This window comes from Perissodus microlepis, chromosome 2 (assembly GCF_051167445.1).
Source record: "Perissodus microlepis isolate ML-2025 ecotype Zambia chromosome 2, ASM5116744v1, whole genome shotgun sequence".
NCBI classification, from domain to species: domain Eukaryota; kingdom Metazoa; phylum Chordata; class Actinopteri; order Cichliformes; family Cichlidae; genus Perissodus; species Perissodus microlepis.
The window spans coordinates 14188030-14197671 of NC_140462.1; positions in this window are offsets into that span (position 1 = coordinate 14188030).

Consider the following 9642-nt stretch of genomic DNA (forward strand, 5'->3'; position numbering starts at 1 on the left):
AATGCATTCTGCCCTATGACCTTCTCTCTCTACCAAGAACGCCAAAGGACCGCTCTCAGAAACAGTGTAGAAGAGCTTGTTTTGTAAAACAGGAAAAGACTATAATAAGATCCCTGCTTCTCTACATTTCCATTACTATTTAACTAGAAGCTACATGTTGAACCTCATTACCTGATTAACATGATAATGTAGTGCCTAATGTAAATTTGCTTATTGAATAACATAGACAGGCTCAGAGAAATCCAGTTTCAACCTATTACCTCTCCATTATGTCACTGCAACTTCCCGGAAGGTTTGGAGACATTATGATTATAAATATATGTGCACATCTATGGATACGCGGTATTTAATCCTGCGTTATGAATCTATCACATTAGGCCAGGGCTAAAATCTAGTTTGCCTGTGCACTGATGGATTACAGGGCTCTGTGACGTAACTCCATCCAGGTTAGGCCACAGGTTTAAAGATTGGGGCACTGTCTACCTCTCCGTGTGTGACAGATTAGCAAACGGTTAAATGTGATACTCGCTCTGCCTCTGCTCCCTCACACTGCTAGCAAGCAAACTGTTAGAGCAACCCATAATTACATTTCTAATTGCAGAATAATTAGGACTCCCTGTGTAGCTCGTTAAGTCATTTGTCACTAAAGCCTCTAATGTGGCATACAACAACTCTCTAATTACAAAGAAGGAAAAGTGCACAAGATGGGCAGCATTTCACTACTTGTGGCCTAAGTTTTGTTTGATGTATATTTCATTCTATTTATTATTATTATTATTATTATTATTGTTATTATTATTATTATTATTACTATTATTATTATTACTATTATTAGCTGCTATGACTGTGTTATAACCTAGTAAAACAAACCAGAAACCAGCAAAAACAGACTCTTCTAATGATAAAATGAAGTAAGGACTCATGTGATTAAGAGCCATGCTGCACATTAGAGTGGTTGCTTTCTTTCTTTTCACCTTTAATTTACAGCAAGGTCAAGTAATTTCACTCTACAGAGAACAGTGGAAAAAAAAAGATCTTATCAAAAGCAGATGATATACTGCTGTAATTGTACCCCATCTGGCCTTTCAAAAGAGACTGCTTCTCACAGTTCTGTCAGGACTTTTACCAGAACTTAAACAAAAAACAAAACTACAATTTTATTCAACAGTTTTGCAGTAATAATTGGGTACAGGTGTGGAATGAATTACAGTCAAAATAAGTGCATCTTTTGAACAGATAAAAGAATATAGAAGAAACAGGACAACGTTGAGGTTGCACCCCAGCTCCAGGTAACATCAAGCTCTTAATAAAACTCCAACGAGTCAAGAAATGAACACAGAACACAGACAGTTTTCTTTTCTTTTGTTTTTAAATAATAAGCCCAGCAATCAATAGAGCTCCACTATTTTTGTTGCTGATCCTACCATACAGTAATAGCTGTTATGAAATCATGTGTTTGCTTACCATTGCTTATTCAAGGCAGTAAACTTGGCAGCTCTATAAACAGTACAGATGTATATGAATCAAGCAATGCGCAAACACTGACTCCAACTGTGTCCATCTCCAGTTAGGCATAATAGCATTGCCTCTATACTCACCAATAACCTAATAAATCCTGCGAACAATAATTAGCTGGGAAATGAATGCAGAATACTAGCAATATTTTATCATCTCTTAAGCTTTATGATATACAGTTCTTTCACTATGGGGGAAAGAAATTGGACTAAATGCAAGTGGGGCCTATCAGCAATATTTGGTCATTTGTCGTCAGTATTAAAATCTGCTATTACCATCGCTTAATTCTACCCCCTTGACACAAATCCAGCCAGATTTTTCATGAGCTGTGAACATCCATCTGTGCGTGTCACTGCAGTTCATATCTGCCAGAACTACGAATGCAAAGCTGGATACAGTGAAGTAGAAATATGCATTACGCCCCTGGCACTGTTTCACCCACACACCTGTCCCAGCTGCACCTATACACTACTTACCCAGAATGGAATGACTTAAAAAAAAAGAAAGAAGGCCTAATTTCATTACCATCTGCTTAGGAGAAAGACAGACACTTTATTTAGAATCTGGCTTATTTAAACTGTGCAACTGTTAGGCAGAGGCTCATCTGCTTTCAAATGAGAGACTGCAACAGTGTGTGTGGGAGTGCAACTGTGCATGCAGTCCTGAATGTGTGTGCATGCGCGCGTATGTGTGTGTAAGCCTACTTGAATGTGGGTGGTTGCACATGTCTTGTAATAAGGTTGTTTTCTTCCCTTTGCTTCATTTTGAACTACTTAACCTTTGCTTAAGGAAATTCTTCAGAGACTGAAGCTCTTTTTTATATTTTCCAGTACACAAATAAAAAAAAAATCAGATAATAAATCAAAGATGAAACAAACAAAAAAGGCAGGATCAAAGCAAAGTGTGTGTGTGGGGAGGGGAGTGTTGCCTTTAGACCTGTTGAGAAAGACAGAGGCTGCCTTTACCTTTCCTAAGTGAGGATGAATTAGACCACCATGGAGAAGAGAGCAAAAGCTTGGCTCTCTGCCTGCAGGTTGATGGAGGAGAGCTATGAACTCTGGGAAATGAGGATCTAAACAGAGTGTAGATCACCAAGCCCACTGGCTCTGTCTCTATCAGACACAGCATCCCTCTCTCTCTCTCTCTAAGACTTAAACACCCAGACACACTCTAACACTCACACTCCACAGTCAATGTCTAGATTAATCTCTGAGGGAGGAATCAATCAACACACCTGGTGGCATCTCGGAGAGCCCCGGAGGCTTGATGGTCCCGCTGAAAGAGAGTGATATGTCCAGGTGCTTTAGAGACATCTCAGCAGAAATCTCTGCCTTTCCATCTTTCCCCATGAAACTGACAGCGAGTTAGTTTCAAGGAGATATGAAGCTAACACCATGTCATTGACATATGGATGAAGAGCCCGGGGAGAAAATCTAAGGAAAATCCACAATTTCTTTGTACATGTACAATGACAATAAAAGGCTATTCTTGCTTCTCAAGAACAAAGGTCACAAAGTGCTGTACAATAAAAATAAGATACATCAATCAAAACTATATAAATGGATAGAATTTCTTCATTTAAGTCATCAACAGCGTCCACTTAAAACCAATGGAAGCGAGTTTCACAACTTTGAAGGTCCAAGGTACCACCAACAAGCACGGATCAGCTAACCCCAGAGACCTTGAAGTTGCATATGCATGTAGAAGTTCATTAATACAAGGAGGCAACAGACTACGAAGAGCTCTTAAGTGTTCACCAAAACCTGAATCTTAAACTTTATAGGGAGATAGTGTGCACTGCAACACAATTCTGAAACAAATGAAAGTGATCCAGGAACGTTTGCTAAGGCACAGCAACAACGAATTACAATAATCAAGCTATGATGAAATTAAAACATGTGCGATCATTTCCATTTCAGATTTAGGCATAATATATGTGTGTAGATGGTACATTGTAGGGTCAGCACAGCATCATCATCTCACAGCAATGCAAGTTTGCATGTTCTCTTTGTGTCTGTGTGGATTCTATCCAGGGACTCTGGCTTCCTCTGGATAAACACATCAGGTAAATTGGTAACTCTAAAATGACCAATGCCTGTCTCTTTATGTTAATGCTGCAATAAATTGGTAATCACCTCTTGCCTATTGACATTAGGCATAAACTCCAAGCCAGCCATTACCTGAAGGACAGATCATCTGGCAACATTATGGGATTTGAATGACCTAAAGCAACAGGTGGTAATTTAACGCTAACCTAAAAGAAACGCTGGCTAAGCAGAAGTCTACAAACAACAGGCTTGCAGTCTGTCCAAAAAAGAGCATTAAAAGTAAAGTCTTTGACTTCCCAATATAAATATCGTTATTTTACTTGTCCACACTTTAAACACAGAAGTTCCCACCCTGGAAGAAGTTTTTCAGCAACCTAAAATGCAGATTTCTGTGTGAACTAAAGGTTAAAACGCATAGAAAATGCCCATGTAAATGAGGACAGGGCCTATAATTGTGTCATTTTCAGTATTTGGCATTTTCAAAAAATGACAAATCCTGACGTTCTTCAAATGGCCATGCTGCTGGCCTCTAAAGCTATGTAAACCACATAGATTCAGGTTGATAAAACATCCTAAATCTGCAGCAGATCAGGATGTTTACAGTCGCAGTTTCCTTATTATTAACCTCTGTAGCAGTGCACATGGGAAGGCAGGCATCAAGTACATTAAACAGTCTTTAACCTACCAGCTCCCTAGTACAAACCCTCTATGACTACACCAATGTTAGAATAATGTAGGTAATAGTTAGCACAGTCCAGTCCAGAGTCCTGCTACACAAACTTCTTTGGATAAACCATGCAGAGTATTTCCAGTAGATAGATGTGAAAATGAAAACTTTACAATGCTTTGATTTCTGATTTAATTCCATTGATGTTTACAGGAGGTTTTGTTTGAAAACAGCCAATATTACGAAGCCCCATATTAAAGATATACAGTCGGCGGATGCATAAATCACACATGCCAACAAGTGACAAAATCACCAACAAATCTAAATCTGGCTAAATGAGTCACCAACTTAACTCACATAAAACATTCTGTAATCAAGGATCCATTGTTTAAAAATCCAGACAAAAACTCATTCTCCATTATTGTTATAAATACCATGTGCTGTGTGTCAATAATTTATATTTATATTCAGCCATTTCCCTCTCTCTCTGCTGCATTTTTATCTGAATAAAAGCATTACCTTTGCGGAGATTTTGTGCACCTTGTTTTTCTCCTTTTTAAAAAAAAAATGGACACTGTGAGTTTATATGAGGAGTTTGGAAAACTATAAAACAATTCAAGTATCAATTACACGTCATTTTGTCAGCTCTGTTTGGTATAAGTGTATCTGTAACAACTACAGGTGGCCCACACAGTTAGCAGCGTTTTGACCAAGCTGTCTTGAAGATTGAGTGTTTCTATTTGGATGAAACAATTCAGAAGAGGCTTTTGGTTTAGCTTTAGGGGAGAGTGTCTCGTAGGAGCTCTTCATCATCCTCTACAGCCACTTTCACAGGTTAATGAATCAAGAAAATACACTCGGGACTTTCTTACTTAGGAGCTGGGGGTTGCGGTTTATGGTGCATTTTAAAATTGATAGCGGGAGATAAAAACGCAGTGAAGTCAGTATTTGTGCATGAGCTCCTGTTTTGCAGGGACCGAAACAAGAATAACATTTCACATGGAGCACCAACTGAAAACGTCTGCGCCGCACAGATGGTCGGATGATTTAGTGCTCAGAAATGAGATTTGTTGGAACATCTTTTAAAACATTGTAACTATAAGCAGCAAAAAAATAAACCTTTGATTCCGTATATCCTGCTAGCACATAAACACAGCCTACGTCACTGCATTATGATTGATTATTTAAGCTCCTAATATAAATCTTCTCCTGGGAGATAGAATAATTAAAAGCAGCCTGATAATTTTGTTTAGTGAACCGTAATGATTCTTTGATCCATGCATATCTGATCTGTGCGCCAAAACAGCCATCACCATTTAAATGATACTCCTTATTATGATTACTATCAAGCTGCCTCTGCTCTTGTCTTCTTTCATCTTTGATATTTATCAATCCATCCTTCATGCTGATGGAAGCCCATTAGCTGCAGATGCTTTCAGGTTGACATGTTGACTTAATAAGCTACATCTCATGATAAAAATAACTGTCCGTGGCACACGTGTCTTTCCCCGTCTGCATACGAGATGTTCTCTAATAAGGGTGCGCTGCGAGAGAGGGTGAATAATGAAGCCATACTGACATAAATTTGACACTACTAGACAATCACCCCCTCGAGGGGTGACTGGGAGGAACAAGTCTCCCGGGAAAACTATGCAGTCCCCAGGCAGAACATCACCCAGAAAGCCAGGCGTTCTGAGCTGCTGTTCACTGCATACATATACAATCAGTTTTAGAGGTGACCCCCTCGCTCCCAGCGCAGCACTCAGCTGGAGGCTTGTGAGCATCTTAACTGCTACCCAGAGTCTTTAATCGTGGACAACTCTGATTTAGAAAGAGATTTCTGAACAGATACAAAACTACACATCAACACCTGTTTTTACCACTGTTACTGCCATGGTTTGTGAATAGCTGAAATTAAGCACATATAGTCCAGATTTCAATCAGAAATGCAAAGATATTTGGAGAAGATCCTTTTGGACTGAAAAACACCCTCTATTTCTTTACTATGTGTTTCACCAGGAAAACGGGGAGAAATGTGAAATTGAAATACAGAATATATGAGACAAAAAGTGGGGAAAGAGTTTGTAAATATTCAATATTTACTATGACCACCTTTATTCTTCAACACAGCCTGAACTATCTCGGGCAAGCTTTCTTATAATTTCTGTAAAGTTTTTTGAAGAGCATTTCTTGTGTATTTCTCTTTCCAGATATACTTTTATTGCAGTGGTGATGAGCAGACTTTCAAATACTGTTCATGTGCTGTAGATAGTTTTTAGGCCTACCACTTTTTCCCTGACCCGCCTAGTTTCTTCAGATGTTTTAAGGAGACAATTCACACCTTGCCTTGATATGCTAAGTTTTAGATAATAGTCTTTAGAAATCAGCTTGTTAGTGCAAAAATACTAGTATTCTATTCCTGTCAAACTGTGTTATCGTTGGTATTTTCATAGAATTGGCTAAAGAAATGGAAAAATGGAAACAAATTATGTGTTTTTGCACCAGTGTGCTGGTAACAAAATGCCTACAGATACAATTTAATTTTTTATTTTTATTTATTTATTTATTTTTTGCTGTTGTTTGTTATGTGCACTGGTTCATCCCTGGAGTTGGGTGCCTTTTCTATGCTTGAATGATTCATAGGTGGTTGAAAAAAGAAACAAACACAAAAAAAACAACCCTCTGAAATGGTCAGATAGAAAGACTTGCCTGAAAATGAGTGAACATTTTGTGACTTTTGAACAGTGGTGAATATTGTAGAACTTCCATAAAAGATATCTGATATCTCCTTACGCTACTGACGTGTGTTTAATCTCAACGTGAGAAACTGGTGCGAACATTAAACAGACTCAGTGAATAGCTTTGTTTGAACATGACATGGATTTGTTTAGCAACAGATGACATATCGAATCTGTCGGAGAGGGGAGGAATAACAGTGCCATCATTTTTCTTTCCATCCTTCTTTACGATGATGTTTTGAGAGGATTTTAATAACTAATTACAATTTTCAAATTGCCAGCGTGTGTGCTTTAGAATTTCCTTGACCGATTCGTTTTTTCCATCAAGTATGAGGATTTTCTGCCAGGTTTGATTGCATTTGGACTCAATAATAAGCACTAATATAAAGATTTAGTCATCATAGTAGGGTGTGAATCATAGATCACACAAAAAGACTAAGATTTTTAGAAAACAGACGTGTAAGAATATCCTCTCTATCTCTCGAGTGCATGAACAGCAGGAGATATACTGGGGGATTACATATATTGTCATCCTCAGGCTGCAGCGCCCCACACAGCTTTACATCAATGTTATCCCATCCACCATAAATGATCTATAAATAACAGAACTTCTCAATGTAATCACAGAGGTTTCCTGCCTGTTTTCATCTAATGATTGACTGAGTTAAATAGAGCTGGACAGACATTTCCTATTACTGTGCACTAGATTGTAGGGATCTACTGTACTATAATAATATAATATAAAGCACACTACATGTGGAGAAACAGCCAGCAGGTCTCATATGCTTTAGTTGGCTTTGAACCAGTTCTAAATCTGCCATCCTCTCCACTTGCGGGGTGAAGAACTTGCTACTTTTCTCAGTAAGCTGACATTTCACCACAGCCAAAAGTTAAATGTCGCCATGTGAGGCATACAACTGTGTCATGAATCTAATGCAGCTCAAGCTCTGGCAGAACTGTAGATTTGTCCACTGCAGTGCATTTCTGTACAGAAAGACTGAAATATGGAGTGACTGAATAAATGTAGAGGACTTCAATTAATTTAATTAATGGACGTCAGTATAGACAGATGAATTGATGCGTACACTAAGCACAGAGGTTTAATCGGTGGTTGGGTATAGAAATAGCCATTTAAGTGGTAATGTACCACAATTAAACGTGTGTTGTATGCTTCTCATATTTTATGGTTCTTGATTTGTAAGGGACTTAATATGTTTCTCGTGAGACTGTTGTAAGGTGTGTAAAAATAATCTAATGGGCATAAACTCAGTTTAGCAAAATAATGTTCAGCTTTAACCATACACATTCAGTATCTGCCCTTTTCCACACCGAGAAAACAATACGACCTAATTTCAAACACTGAAGTGAGGTTGTGTTTCTCCCGCACGTTTAGGTAATGCTCTCTCTGATTCTCAGTTAAAAACTTAGCAGAGCGTTTGGTTTTGTTCAACCAACACTGCGCCGTTAAGCCCAGCTGCATCCCATCAGTTTGCTACACTGCTCGTCTTGTCAGAGCTTGCTTAGCACCCTGGAGGTCTCAGACACCCTGCTTTGTTCTAACTGCAGATAGTTGATTGAGAATTCTGTGGTTGGTTTTGTTGGATCGTCCACAGCAGCCAGAAGAAGAGACGTTCGACAAAAGTACATAATGATGGAAACAATATGAAAGCACTGCAAACATTCAAAGACTCACTTCCCTTTTAGCTAAAAAACCATGTAAGAATCCACTTTAAATATTTAAACTTCATCTTTTTGGACCTCGTGATCAAAGTTTGATCGTGGGTGCATTAGGTAAGAACAATGCTTTCAACAACACACTGAGTATATAAACAAATTTGCGAGCAATGTGGTCCATAATAGAAACTGACATTAAAAGTAAATCCATAGTTCTGCATAAAATCTACATCATAGTTACACTGCAGCTGCATAGCTTATTGCACACCCTTCAGCATAGCCTGTGGTTACAGCCCCAACGTGCATTTTCACATCTCTCCATGCAACAACAGCAACTCGTCCCCTTGGTCCACATGTGGTGTAAACACAGTATGCTGATTATCACAAGGATAATACCTTGAAGGAAGAAAATAAATTTGTTGCAGACTGTAATTGTATTTGGTTCACAAAGCTAACCCCATAGTCAAAATTCCATCAGCACAGCCATAACTTACAATACAATTTTATTTCTTCTCATATGATGCTTCAAAAATGCCTGGAAAGACTCAGTCTTATGTGTGGCCTCATTAGGATGTTGTGGTTTAAACAACGATTACACTGTAACTGCTGATTTTATAGATGATGTCAGGCCCAGTCGCAGAGTAACACAAAAGTAATGTCACAAGGATTCTGACTTTACTTGAGAATATATTTCAAACATACTGACTTCTTTTCATTTGCTCCTATTTAAATCTAGAGTCAAATTTAAAATCCTTCCCCTCACAAGCAATGTGCTTTACCCTGAATTGTCCCTTAGTTACGCTGCAAAAGGCCTAGGCTGCTGGGAGTGTCCCATGATGCAATGATTATTACTTTATCGCTCGCCTTTTTTTTTACTTACTATGCGTTCATAATCAGTGGGTATTATGAATATCTAGTTTTCCTCTAAAGCATGTCATTTGTCCTGTCTTTTTTTCCTATACCTCCAACCAGTCACAGCCGATGGCTGCCCCTCCCTGAG